The sequence below is a fragment of the Hyaena hyaena genome, unplaced genomic scaffold (genome assembly GCF_003009895.1).
Source record: "Hyaena hyaena isolate Hyena2069 unplaced genomic scaffold, ASM300989v1 scaffold_40, whole genome shotgun sequence".
Classification (NCBI taxonomy): Eukaryota; Metazoa; Chordata; class Mammalia; order Carnivora; family Hyaenidae; genus Hyaena; species Hyaena hyaena.
The window spans coordinates 811,917-826,170 of NW_024080672.1; the positions used below are offsets into that span (position 1 = coordinate 811,917).

At 43.9% G+C, this 14,254-nt stretch overlaps 1 pseudogene; it reads left to right on the plus strand.

The window, feature by feature from the left end:
* Positions 1 to 11,147: 11,147 nt before the first annotated feature.
* Positions 11,148 to 11,271, plus strand: LOC120230356 (annotated as a pseudogene).
* The last annotated feature ends 2,983 nt before the right edge of the window (positions 11,272 to 14,254 follow it).

Genomic DNA, 14,254 nt, shown 5'->3' on the forward strand with positions numbered 1-14,254 from the left:
CTTCCGGAGAAAAGACGGGAATGCTCACAAACCGCCCCTGTGCGTACAGCACCCACCCCTCCATAAACCCCCTGGGGGCTGGGAACTTGGCCTTATCATCCCTGTGGCCTCACAGTGCCCATGGCAGGCATTTGTTGCATCGAATACTATGCTTTCTAGAGAGCCAAGGAACATTAAGACCTGGGCGTTTGAGGGTTGTGACAAAGAGGGGGTACAGATGTAAAAACCCAAATCTCCGTTACCTGTAGTGTCAGTAATGGCCCGTCTGGATGTGTCAGAAAAGAAAGGGGCGGAGTACATGCTCTTAATATTAAAATACAAAATATTAAAATAAATTGGATTAGCTGTTATGGTGGACACTGCTCTTCCTCTGTCCTCTCTTCCTGTGTAACAGATTCCTCCCCCTCTGATCTCGGGAGGAAGGGTGGGCATGGGTGGGGTGGGTGCCAAGCTCAGGCTTGGCCACTCACTATCCCTCCTCTTCCATGCCACTCACTTGCCGCATAAAACCCAAGCCTGGGAATTTTCTGCTGAACCATGGCCCCCTCTACTTTACCCTTCCAGGTTGCTTTCCTGTCCCTTGTAAACTGCAGAATCCTGACTACTCAAGCTATTGACAGGACCCACAATATGTATTTTTCTAACGCACTGGCACCTGGCTCAACGCAACTTATAAATTACCGTAATTACCAAGGGCAAAATCCAAGGTTAATGATGAAACGAATTAATGCATATTTAAAACATATAAACGTGTTCCATAACCACTACAAGATGAAATAAGGTTAATTAAAGTAATTTTCAAAATATTAACAGAACCATAGTTCCAGCAAGTGCAGGGACATTATCAGCACATTGGAATCATTAAAGGATTTAAACAATTTATAGAGCCGTAGATGGAGCATTTATTTTTGTGAAGGTCAAAAAGGGATACTCTATGTAGCTTTCTTTGGCATGTGTGAGCCTCTTTTGTTATTATATGCTGTCACATTATTATATATAAGATTTAAACTGCTCTAATATTATTTGTAGATTTCTATTTATGAAAAAGGGTGAATGGCTCCTAGGAAAAATAATTGATGAAGTTTAACCATTCACCAATGGACAGTTATTTGTAGATACTTAAACGTGAAGATCTACCCAAGCACGGTAATCTGTCATTTTTAGTGCTTATGTGACTGTCTATAAGAGCACAATTGAGTACAAAGAGGCAATGTTTCTGTAGTGCTACTGCTACTTTGATTGATAACAAGAAGATACAACCACCATTTTTAATTTTTAAAATGCAAGATTATTCTGGAGTAAATTAACCTAATCACACAGCTCAAGTAAATTAATGTCAGTTCATTACCTAATAGCAAAAATAATATTAACCTAAAGAATCTAAATCCACTTCTGACACATATTCAATTTTTATAATGTTACGTTGACAGTTTTTTTCTAGATTATATGTGGTGGTTTCCAGCATTAGCTTCTCGGCTAATTGGAAATGTTGAAAGTGAGAACACAAATATTCCCATGGTGTTGAACAAGGTTGCTTCCAGAATTGATCTAGCCATATTACAATTTCGACACCACTCCACTAAAGCACCATTGGGCATTGTGCATGGCAAGCTTGCTATAAATTCACCCAGAGAGAAGGCCTCACAGCTCTTGTTCCTCTAGCAAAGTGGGATTTTTTTCCAAGGCAGACCAGCAGCTCTCATTTGGAGAATTCGGGTTATCCGGCCATCGCTCCACCCTGCTCCCGCCCCCACTGTCTGCTCTGGGAGAGTCCACAGAGCCAGCACTGTCCCCCCCCAGTGCCCTGAGGGGGACTGGTACCTAGATTTTCCCACAATGGGGCCGCACATGGGTCACACGGACTGGAGGAAAGACCCTGAGCTCACAAAATGTCTCCTTGGCTTTCGCAGCTTTCAGAGTTGGGAAATTTATGTTGCAACCTTGAGAGAGGCAGAGTAAATACAGAGCAGGCCAGCTATTTGTTTTCCTGTTGACGAACTCCGCGAGTTCAGACTGGAAACCCTCCAAGGACTGAGGCCTCGCCTCCAAAAGCAAAGTGTTAACCCTGAAGGCTTAGGCTTCTTTTCCCGCCAGTTCTGCACCTCTCTGTCTCCCATCTAGAAAGTTCCAGAATATCTCTGGGTTTACGCTCGCTAGCTCTCTTGCTCACTGATGAGTCTGTACCGTTTATCACAGGTGCCAAAAACAGTGAAGGAAGAAGCCAGGGGACTACACAGTAGAGCAACTGAGAAGAGCATCTTGCAGAAAGTTTGCCTGGAGCCGGGCCCCTACGTGCTGAGCAAACTTGCTTCGACCAAGGGAGTGAGTCACCCCTTTAGAAGCAAACTTTTCTAGCTTTAAGTATTTGCCACACACTCCACTGCAATTGTGGTCTTCATCTTAGGTCTCCTTACTCTTCTCATTGGAAATGTAACAAGTCAGCACAGCTTTTATTTGTTGTCATTGTTTTCCTGAACTTGAGACATGCGGCTGATAGACCAGGCTAGGTAAAATGATGATTTTAAAACCCTTAATCAATCCTTGCTTTTAGTATGATCCACTGTGTTTGCCATTTTATAAACTTTAAATATAATCTTTTTGTAAGTATAAAATTGCTATCCTCTCTATGGGAATCATGGGAAATGGGTAGAAAATTTTTAAAATATTGTCATCTCATCACTCACAGTTAAACATTTTTAACATTTTGATGTGTTTCTTTCTTTCTCTCTGCTAGTTATACCATCTGCATGCTGTTTTTTTATTTGATCTTATATCATAGATACTTTCTCAATATTTATTAGCAAATAATCTTCAAAACTGAGATTTTTAATGCCTTCAATAATATTCCATCATTGGAAGTTACCACATGTTCTTAACGAATCTCTCATTGTTGGATACTATAAGCAGGCTTCCAGTAAACTCATTTCTGCGTAAGGCTTTGGCCACATCTCTCAGTAATTACTGGCGATGGATTCCTAGAAGTAAAATTACTGGGTCAGAGTGTAGGATCAGTGTTAATGTTCATAATATATTTTGCCAAACTGCTTTGTCCGGAGGAGGCCTATCACTTCACGCTCCCACCAGTAGTGACTGAGATCCCTTGACTTGTGGTGTTCTTACCCACCTGAAGGATTGCTGGTTTTCATCTTGGCTAGTATAACAGATACCTCTGCTGAGGGTACAGGTGGTGCGACCCAGGGACGGGGAAGGTGGTAGACTGGTAGTCCGGAGACCTGGGTTTGAATTTTGGGCCTTCCATTAATCAGCTCTGTGGCTTTGTGGAAAACCCTTTGCAGGAAGGACAAAAATTTGGAATGGTGACATGCCTGGGTGGCTCAGTCGGTTGAGCATTCAACTCTTCATCTCAGCTCACGTCATGATCCCAGGGTCATAGGATCAAGCCCTGCACTGGGCTGTGCACCGAGCATGGAGTCTGCTTAAGATTCTCCCCATGCCCCCTTCTCCCCCTCTCCCTGACTCTCACTGTCTCTTTAAAAAAATTTTAAAAAGTTGGAATGATAATGAATGCCCAGATGAGATAATAAATAAGAAAATGTCTTGTAAATGTAAAGTGTAAGGTTTTCTTACTACATAATCTACTATTAACACCCATTGCTACCAGGACCTAAGAAAAATTAGGAATTGAGTGTGTAAATTATAACAAACAATGAAATGTAAAGGAAATGTTGATTTAAAGTTTTCTTTTTAAAAATAAGAAGGGGTGACATTCTTATTTGCGTATTTTCTCACGTTTCTTTCTGAGCTCACACACAAAAAATTATGCCTTTCCTGGAATCTCAGATGAGCCTAGCTGTAATGCATGAATATTGGATATTGTCTTGGATCATGCAGACTAAACCAGTAGTTAACCTTTTATGGAAGGTGGATTCAGGTGTCAATGACTCTTAGATGACAGAAACTCAAGAAAACTTTCAGTATGAACAGTCGCAACTCAGTACAAAGCCTTCCGCCTAATCAGGCTGCTCTGTTCCCATCATTCCGTCATGTGAACCACCATCCACACTCTTTTCCTCTTCTCCCCATTGATCTCTAACTGCGTTTCCTTTGAGGTTTGCCCAGGAGCTCCTTTCTCCTGCTGTCTTTCCCAGCTAATCTCGAGCAAAACCTTTCTGGTTTTCAGATTCTTCCCTGGGAGCCCCCCAGGCCAGCTCCGGATTGCCCGCTGCTCTGTGAGATCCTTTCATCGTTTCCAGGGTGCCGATATGTCCTCCCCATCTACACTGTCAATAATTCGAAGAAAGAGATGCTTCCCTTGCATTTGCAGCTCTATGCACACTCTTGGCCTGAAATCAAGTGGCCCCTGAGATCGACAAAGAGAGAAAGTTTTACCCGGGGCCAAGAAGTCATTTTCCCAGTAACTCCCACTGGGGAAACTTGCTCTAGACCTTGTCTCTCTTGGTTTGAGGGGCAAGGAGGGCAGATCTGTGCCTCCAGCTACATTGCTTCTAGGGACTATTTTTCCTTCATTAATTGTGCTGACAGGATAAGAATAGCTCGCAACCCAGCAGCAAAGGCTAATGTGGACAGTTTTATTCTTTCCTCATTTTTTTCCTTCACCCTACTCCCCCTGAGTCACCTTCTACCCTCCTTGCTAAATATATATCTCCTTGCTGATGAAATGTCACTGTTTTTTTTAAACAAAGCTAAAAAAAAAAGAGGTTGAGTTTCAGTATAATCATTAGGATTCCTAAAGAAATATTAATGTTCCGAAGGCGACAACTCACATTCTGGAGAGGTGAAACGTGGGTACCTTTCACTGTCAATTCCACACACATTCCAATTTCCAAAGACTTAGTGAGGGCATGCGTGATTGTAAGAAACAGAAAGCCACCCAAACTATTCAAGTCAAAGGACAAAATAGAGATGAAGGGAGCCACCCTAGCCTTTCCAGCCCCCCTGGCCCTTGCAATCTGTGATTTATGAAAGGGAATCCTGGTTTTCCAGGCAAGGAGAAGCACTGCACTGGACAAAGGAATTGCTCCAATAAGGACAGGTAAAATTCATTGCTTTTCATCAGGCAACTGGTAGAGTTCAGAGAGCCCTTTTGGTTTTGAAGAGCTGTGAGAGAAGGCTGCTGATGCCTGGTTTCCGCCCTAATGGGATATAAAGATTGCAACCATGTATGTCTACAATTGGGGCATTAGGTCCTGGGCAATGACCCAAGACAACTTTCCTCAGACTTTACAACATAGTTACAAAAAGAGTGTTTGGCAACGGTCCTGAGAAGAGGTTCTGAGAAAGAGCTCAGCGACCCAGCCAAATATAATCGCCTCCCAAAATCAGGTCAAAGTTGTCGGAGTGAGTTGAAGACCTGGAGGCAGAAGTCAGAGTACTGACCAGTCAATCTGTAAACAAATTCGCTGTTGGCCTTCTTCAGAAGCCAGACCTGGGGAATCTCTCTGCTTTACGGGAAATAGTGTTTTTAGAAAATATATCAGAAAGACAAGATGAAATCTAAGTTGGCCATGGCTACCACCAAAGGGAATCATTCCATCATCCAGAACTTTCAACCATGTCTTTCTTCCCATGCCATTTCACATTTTGTTTTCATGTTACTGCCCCTTTATTTGTAGAATCATCTCATAACTGTTTTTCACAGCCGCTGAAACAAAGATACTGGATAAGGGTGTGAATGGCTTCCACCGGGTGGCTCAACACAGTTTGGGGAACAGTGGAGCTTTACACAGGCTCCAGACTCTGCCATGGCGCTCTCGTTCCACCCTCCGCCTTCCAGCCCCCAGTCTTCTCAGCTTCCACAAACCCAGGCAAGATGGAAATGAGCCTGTTGCTGATGTCACTAGTAGCAAGCAAGAGATGAAGTGGCAGTCTACCAAGACCTAGCTCCAGCCATAAAGCTGATACTGCCTCAGACTCTGATCCTGTGTGGTGGGCCAGTCCCATGGGTTGAGTTAATAGGATATGCCCTCCTTAAGCCCCTTAACCCATAGATCCTGCTTCCCAGGTGCCACAACCATTGAACTTGAGGCAATGAAAATTATAAGTACAGCAGTCCTTTTGACCATCAGAAATTCTCCTTCTATTGCCATCAAATAAGGTGTAATCTGTGAAGGGACTTGGAAAATAATACAGCGTAAGGAGATGTGAGGCCATGCAAGAGGGATGACAAGGGAGCTCGTGACACCTATGTCAGGCACAAGTTGAATAAATGCTGTCACTAACATTTGGAACTCAAAGTTCAAAGGAGAGAATTAAAGTCAAACTCAGTTGGTCTGTAGAAGAGGCAACAGTGCTGTCCAAATGGCCCATGCACTTGCTTGCTGACATTTCTAGCCTCTGCTAGCTGGTCCAGGGGCCATGTGACTCCCTGTGGCCAAAAGCCTTCTTAGCAGACGGGCTGACAGACAGTCTGTGTATCACTGTGGCTACAGGTGCTCACCAGCAGAAATGAGTCCCGCCCCCCCTACCCACCCCCAACCCTACCTCCTTCCTGCTTCACTGTCTCTGGAAACCGTGTATGCACAGGGCCACAGGGCTGGAGCCCAGATCCCTGAGTCCCTGGATGGACGAGCACCTTCCAACCCGAGGTGGAAACCTTGGTCTGAGGGCTAAGCCACAGATTCCAGTGTCTATTTATTATTTAGCATAATAAAGCCTATCTTTTAAAACACATTGTCTCTCTCCCTTTCCCCCACCATTTCTCCCCCTCTTCTGCCCCATGGTCCTCCGTTAAGTTCCTCCTAATCCTCCTATATGTGCAAACATATGAGGCAAACCATGAGAGACTCTTGAATGCTGAGAACAAACTGAGGACTCATGGGTGTGGGGGGGAGGGGTGTGAAGGGCACGGAGAGGGGCACTTGTGGGGATGAGCACTGGGTGTTATATGGAAACCAACTTGACAATAAACTATTTGTAAAAAAAAAAATAATTAAATAAATAAATAAATTGATAAAACATTGATTGTTTTTTTTTCTTTTTAATTACATTTCTCCAGGAACTTCGTGCTTTTCCGAGGTGCTCATGATGAGTGTAAGGGACCGTATATACGTGGCCCACACCCCATGTCTACGACACCAGTGTGCTGGGTGTTAAAGAAAAAAGAGACCAGCCCAAATCAGATAACGCTTTATACAGTGAATAGACATCTAACCTGATGGTTCGGTGGATTAAATAAAACAGCTGACTTTGGCACTCGGAGGTCTTATTCTGATACAGTCATTTATTTTCTCCGAGACCCTGAGTAATTTAATCTCGTCTCTCTGCTTTGGTTTTAAGATGTAGAGAAAGACCTGCCTCAGAGGGTTTTGGTGGGCAATAAAAATAACGGTAAAGCACTTTTCCGGCACAAAGTGCTGCATAAATGCTTAATGATTTCCTTTAATGATATCACGGACAGGGGCACTGTACTTTTAGGTGAAATATTTTCATTTGAGTTATAGCATGTAATACTCCGGATGTCGAGGCCTGATGGATGGCTGAAATAAGGATCTTTTGTTTTTCTGGAGTCTGGATAATTTAATCATTCTCCTTTATCTCCAAAAATCACATCTAATTAAACATATGCAGGACTCAGATCTCACAGAGGAGGCTCATGATAGTGCATATAAAGAGAGGGGACTTTGTCAGATGCCTCAAATGGGACAGTCTTAAGACCATTAGTTTTGCTCATGAATTCTGCTCTTGAGGAAAAAATACCTACCTGGGCACTTAAAAATTTTTTTAAATATATCTATTTTTATTTACTTATTTTTTATTAGGGGCACTTTTTTTTAAATAACTTAATTTGATTTACAAAATCATAGCCTTATATTACACTGGGTGCAGATTAGAGTTTCAAAGGGTGGGCATTTACTCTCTCAAACAGGTCGGTGTTTTATTCTTTGCAGCTGGAAACAGAACATTTGGTCAAACATAGTCATCTACCATGCAGGGGCCACCTTCTTCTCTGGGATTATTAGTCAAAGCAAAAATCAAAAAGGAAAAGGCAGTGACAATTTTTTTTTTTTTTTTAAAAAAAAAAAATTATAGGGACACCTGGCTGGTGGAGCATGTGACTCTTGATTTCAGGGTTGTGAGTTCCAGCCCCAAGTTGAGGGTAGAGATTACTTAAAAATAAAATCTGAAAATAAAAACCAAACCCCCCCCCCCAAAATATAGTTATAGAATCCTTTTACCATGTCCTCTGCATGTCATAAACTAAATGAGTTTAAAAAGCTCTGCTTTACAGGTCACTTTGCCAGCCTCTAAGAGTTCATTCCCATCCAGGCTTCCCACTTCCGAGTTATTCCAATTTTCAAACACCCGCCGTGCCACTCCCCTCCCCAGGTGTCGTCTCGTGACAGCTACCCGCCGCCCATGCGTACTTTGTGCCAGATTTTGTACAACACGATCAACGCAATATCCAGTAATCCATGCAATAGCCCTGTAGGGCAGGAGTTCTTTATCCCATTTTTCAGAGGAGGTAATGATGCTCAGCAAAGTTAAATAATTAACCCCAAGCCCTGCAGCTAGCAAGGAGTAGATCCCAGATTCAAACATGGGCCAGCTGCTCCTGTGGTTGAACTGATAAGCCCTCCTCTAATGCGCCATTTCACACAGCTTCGTCCTTAGATGGTGAGGGAGGGAAGGGGGAGGATGGAGAAAGGAAGGGAAAGAAAGTGAGCAAAATTACTGCTCCTTCGTTTTCGTAGAAAGAAAGAAGGTGTAGAGCTGGAAACAACCGTCCAGATTCGCCAGCCACTTTGCACATTTTTAAGAAAAGGGAACAGATACGCAGACAAGTGAAATGGCTTTTACAAGGTCACCACCGTAGCTTGAATAGATAAAAACGAAACACAGTTATGTTGGGGCCAGAATCAGTATCCAGGATTTTCAGCTCCCAGGTCTGTTCTTTCCACCATGGTATCCCCTGCCCCACTCTACCTCTCATTAAAAAAATAATAATTTAAGTTTGTGAATTTACCTCTTAGTAAAAATATATATGTGTGTAAATAGTTTAAATTGTTGCAATGACCTGGAATAGCCATCTGTCATACACACTTGTGTGGAGGGAAAGGTCAACCCTTAAATTCACTCACTGTTCATTCAGCTCACGGTTTAGAGTATTCCCCATGGGAAGGGCTCTGCGTCAGGGTCAGAAGACAGTGCCAGACTGGGCTGATTGGTCCTTTCAGACATGAGCAGTTTTCAGCCTTTAAAATTAATGCAAAAATTGAAAGATTTGACTCTTCTATCATACACCAAGGGTCAAGAGAAAAAAAAGTAGTGAAATTGATCCAAAACATTGATTCTTAATAGTATCCTTTCAATACTTGAATCCTTTTGCCTATTTTTTTAAGTTTATTTATTTTGAGAGAGAGAGCATGAGCAGGGAAAGGGCATAGAGAGACAGAGGGAGAGACAATCCCAAGCAGGCTCCACAATGTCAGCGTGGAGCCCGATGTAGAGCTCGATCCCACGAACCATGAGCTCATGACCCGAGCTAAAATCAAAGAGTAGGATGCTTAACTGACCGAGCCACCCGGGCGTCCCTCTCCTTTACCTATTTCTATAGTAACAGGTACATTTTTAAATATGGTGAAGGAAGGTGTTTTATGCATTCACCAAGTATTTGTTACACACCTTTGTGCAAGGAAACTTCTAGGCAGTTGGGATGAGTTGCTAAACAAAACAGACAAAAATATCTAGCCTCATGGAGATTACATCTTAATTGGGAGAGACAGGAAAGAAAGAATGACCACAATGAATAAGTAAATTATGTCTGTTTTTTGGAAGGTGATGTGGATTAGAGAAAAACAAAATATCAAAGGATAAGCAGAGTTTGGAATTTAGAGGGGAAATGGGGCAGACTGCAATTCTAAATAGGACGGGCACAGAGCAGGCCACACTGACAGTGTCTGAGCATACTTGAAGGCGACACAGTCAGGCTTGTGGATTTGGGGGGAGGGGAGAACATTACGGCAGAGTGAACGTCAGTGCTGGGCACTCAGGTAGAGCCGTCGGCAGGCCATGTTGCCGAAGCCCAGTAAGCAAGAGGCAATGTAGAAAAAGGAGGTCTGGGAGCTAAGCGGGGCAAGGGTCGTGGCTCAGGCAGAGCTTCGTAGCCCACTGTGAGGGCCCAGCTTCACTCTAAGTGACATGGGGAGTCCCTGAGTAGTTACAGGCAGAGCAGTGACAGGAAGACACTTGGGTTTTGAAGGACCACCTGGCTTCTGTGTTGGGAACAGACTTCAGGGGCAAGGGGAGAGGCAGGCAGACCGATGAGAAGATACTAAAGCGTCACGTGGAAGTAATCCAGATGCCAGACCAGGGGGCTAACAGAGGAGCTGGGAGAAATGGTTGGATTCTGGATATACTTTGAAGACAGAGCCACAGATTTTCTGGGCAGCCCTGATGTGCGGTGAGGAGATGAGGAAAAGGGAAGAGTCCAGGATGATGCCAAGGTTTTTAGCTCGAGCAGCGGGAAGACCACTTCTTGGATGGGGGGATGGTGAGTAGAGCCAGCTGGCTGCCATGAATTCAGGAACTGATGTGAGGTCACGTGACAGGTGTGACCCTGCATTGGGAAGAAAGTATGATTTGGGGAGTTACCCTGCTATGAAAGCCATGAGACTGGACAAGATCACCAAGGGGGCGTATGCTGTCTGGTCAAAGCTGGTGAGAATGACCCACCCATCTAATCGGAGAATTTCACTTTTCCCAAAACTGTACAAACAGGGAGGAATGATTAAGCGAGCAAAAGGATCGTTTGACAATGATTTATTTTTTAAACAGCCCCTGAGAGAAAAACAAAACCAGGGAAGCAAATTTAAGTTTTAAATTTATTTTTCTCGATGATGGTCACAACCTTTGGCCAGGGGCCCGAGGCCGCTGTACCGAAAGCTTCCAAATGTTTGGGTGAGAAGCAAGCCTGGAATTTCTTGTGTGCATGAAGATACCGGCACCAGACAAAACCAGAAAGCGCAGTAAAGTCCCAGAGCTCACGATCTTTAATTATTGTCCCTGGGAAACTACATTTCATGTCCGCAGAGCAGGCCCAGGATCCAAATGTGACACGTGGGTCAGGTCCTCAGAGGCAGGGACCCCCATGTAAGTGCCATGTGACCTCTACTGCACTGGCAGATACTTATATAAAAATGTCAACCCTTTTGAAATCTACCATCATCAGCTTTGCGCAGTGGCAGTATCGTAGCCAATGAGGTTTATCCGAGGCGCGATTATTGCTAATTGAAATCTACCATCATCACCATCCTGAATGGGAGACTGAAGCTTTCCCATGATTCTAGAATCTCCCCCAAAAGGTAAAAAAGTTCGGATTGTGAGGTGACCCCACGCCAAGTCATTGATTACTGCATTCGTTCCCTCAGCAGCTATGGAAGGTCCTCGCAGCTCCAGCCACCTCCAAGGGAGAAGTGAGCGAGCCCTGCAGGGGGAGCTGGCACCTGTCCCAGAGAGGCCACCCGCAATCCTCTAGGCAGAAGAACCCCTTTCTCAGCAGGCTTCCCGCCGGCCTCACCTCTGCAACCTGCCATCCTGTGCTGCCTGCACAACCAACCGAAGCTTTTTGGCAAGGAATCCAGCAATATGGGTTTTGCCTCCGAAAGTAAATGTGCTCTCAGAAAGTCACTCCATGGCTGCAGTTGTTTAAGAGCCACCGCATGTGTTTGCTTTATCCCCAGAGTCGCAAAGCGCCATGGTCCTCAGGAGTCCACGGGGCAGGGCCGGGCGATTAGATCCCAGCATTCTTCAGCCTTACAGTGTTCCCCAAAGAGCACTCTTCTATTCCCTCCCCTCTACAGTGCCCCCATTGCTATGTATCAAAATGATCTCTCTCTCTGTTTCTCTCTCCCTCTCTTTTTTCTTTGGTCAAATTACACAAGCCCAAGCCTATGAGAGCCCAATAACCCAGATGGTGTGTGATGGTGAACCCATCTCTTCTCACTCTTTGACTTTAAATTCCCCTGGAAGCTACAGATGGGAGACCCATGTGGCTGTATTTCCACAAGCCAGCCCTCTCATTCCAAGCCACCCTCCCAGGAAATTCTTATTCTGCCGGCATCAATGCGGCTGCTGTAATTGCTCATAACGCCATCCATGGGACTTTGTGGCAGGCGCCTTTCCTAAGCTCTGTAATTAATTCTTGGAAAGCCATAGAAGGAGCTTGTTCAGAGCACTGTTAAATCAAAAGCAGGCTTCCTGTTGGCCCGCTGAGATGGAGCCCTCGTAGTTTAAAACAGATAATGAACCAGGCTGAAGAAATCTCCGAGCAGCCATTCATTCTCCAGCTGCAGAATCTATGTGCTACCCAAGACAGAAATAGCGTGCCTGGGCCATAGGCCGATGTAGACATCACTGTGCTTCTGATGCACAGAAGACCTTGGCACATGAACTTTAACTACTGGCCAGCCCCTTGTTTGCTTACATTATTTTCTGGAACTCGTTTGTTTGCTTGCTTGCTTGTTTGATCATGGAAACTGAGATTGTTTTGAGAAAAACATTTCAGAAAGATGTGTGGAGGTGACTTGTACCATGAGCCGAAGGAGCAGACTAATCAAGCTGGTTGCTGGGCCCTGGTCTACGTGCATCAGCTCAGTTTGGATGACAATAATTATAGTAAAGTTACAATTTATTGAGTGACAGCAGTGTCCAGGCAATCTCTGACGCTTGTGCATATATTCTGCCACAAGCTCTAGGAAGACAAAGTGTTCACCTCCATCACACAGATTAGAGCCTGGTGTTGTAATGTCGTTGTGTGCCACTGGTGACCTTATGAGAGTAAGGCAGATTGTAGCTTTCTTTCTCCCTGCCTACATAAAACTGCTGAGGTGAAAGCACAGGGCCTTATACACATTAAACGCTCAATAAACATGCTTACTGATTCAGTGAAACTCACACTTAAGTCACTAGTTTTAAAAAGGAACTGGTCACTTTTCTTTCGTTGTGGTTCTCAGCCGAGTGTGGTCTCGCTCCCTCAGGGGATGTTTGGTGATGTCTAGAATCATTTTTAATCGTCACAGTTGGGGAGAGGGGCTCTGCTACTGGCATCTAGTAGGTAGAGGCCAAGGATGGTGCCAAACATTCTACAACACAGGACAGCCTCCCCCTCCCAGCAAAGAGCAATAGCTCCCAATGGCAGTGGTGTTAAAGTTGAGAAACCCTGATCTACAGAACAACCAATATATCGCCATTTGTTGATTAATATTTAAATTATAAGATGTCAAATCCCCCCCACACCCAAATAGTTAACCTCATAGGCTCTGTGTTAGAGTGCATTCTAGAACTGGCCAAAGATGTGTCCTTTACATCCTGAAATCCAGACAAGTATCTCGCACAAATGTTAATGCCACATGGCTTGGGTTGGGAGATACCTGGGAAAAATTAGGATGCCAAGCTCAAACCTGTGTTTGGGAGTTAATGTCCCAAAACTTCCCATTGAACTATCATGTGATAGTGAAAATCCAGCCACTTATAGGAGTATAAAAATTGGCTCCCCCTTGGATCCACACAAGTCAGAAAGAAAAATTTTCTTTTTTTTTCTTAAATATTTTATTGTCAAGTTGGTTTCCATATAACACCCAGTGCTCATCCAGCAAGTGCCCTCCTCCATGCCCATCACCTCCTTCCCCTCTCTCCCACCCCGATCAGCCCTCAGTTTGTTCTCAGCATTCAAGAAGGAACAAATTCTGAAAGAACCAATGACATAGAGATCATGTTGTCTATCCGTGATGATATAAAAAGTAGAGACCAACAACAAACAGGAGAGCAAAAATTTTTAAACAGTATTTTTAGAAACGAAAAAATACACAGCTAAATAATTCTTGGATTAAAGAATAGCTCATACTACTTTATCATTTGCTTTTGCCACATAATAATCTATCATCAACATTTCTCCCATACCTTTAGAGTCTGTTCTAAAATATGACTTTTAGGGCAATGTGATATTTCAAGGCATGGATGGCATATACTTTATGTAAGCAATCCCTATTTGGGCACATTTACATTATTCTCTAGGTTTAGCTATGGTAAGTCATGCTATAACGAACATGAAACACTACCATTTTTACTTCATTGCTCACAAATAGAGTTTGAACCATTAAGTTCTTCTTGTGTTGCTCAGTTGGAATATTCCCAGTTGGAGACCAGGCATATAACAACTTTATCTGAAGGAAAAGTAGCCACAAGAGAAAGAAGAAAGAGAGAGAGAAAGAGAAAAGAAGGAAGGAAGGGAAGGGGAAGGAAGGGAAGGGAAGGGAAGGGAAGGGAAGGGAAGGGA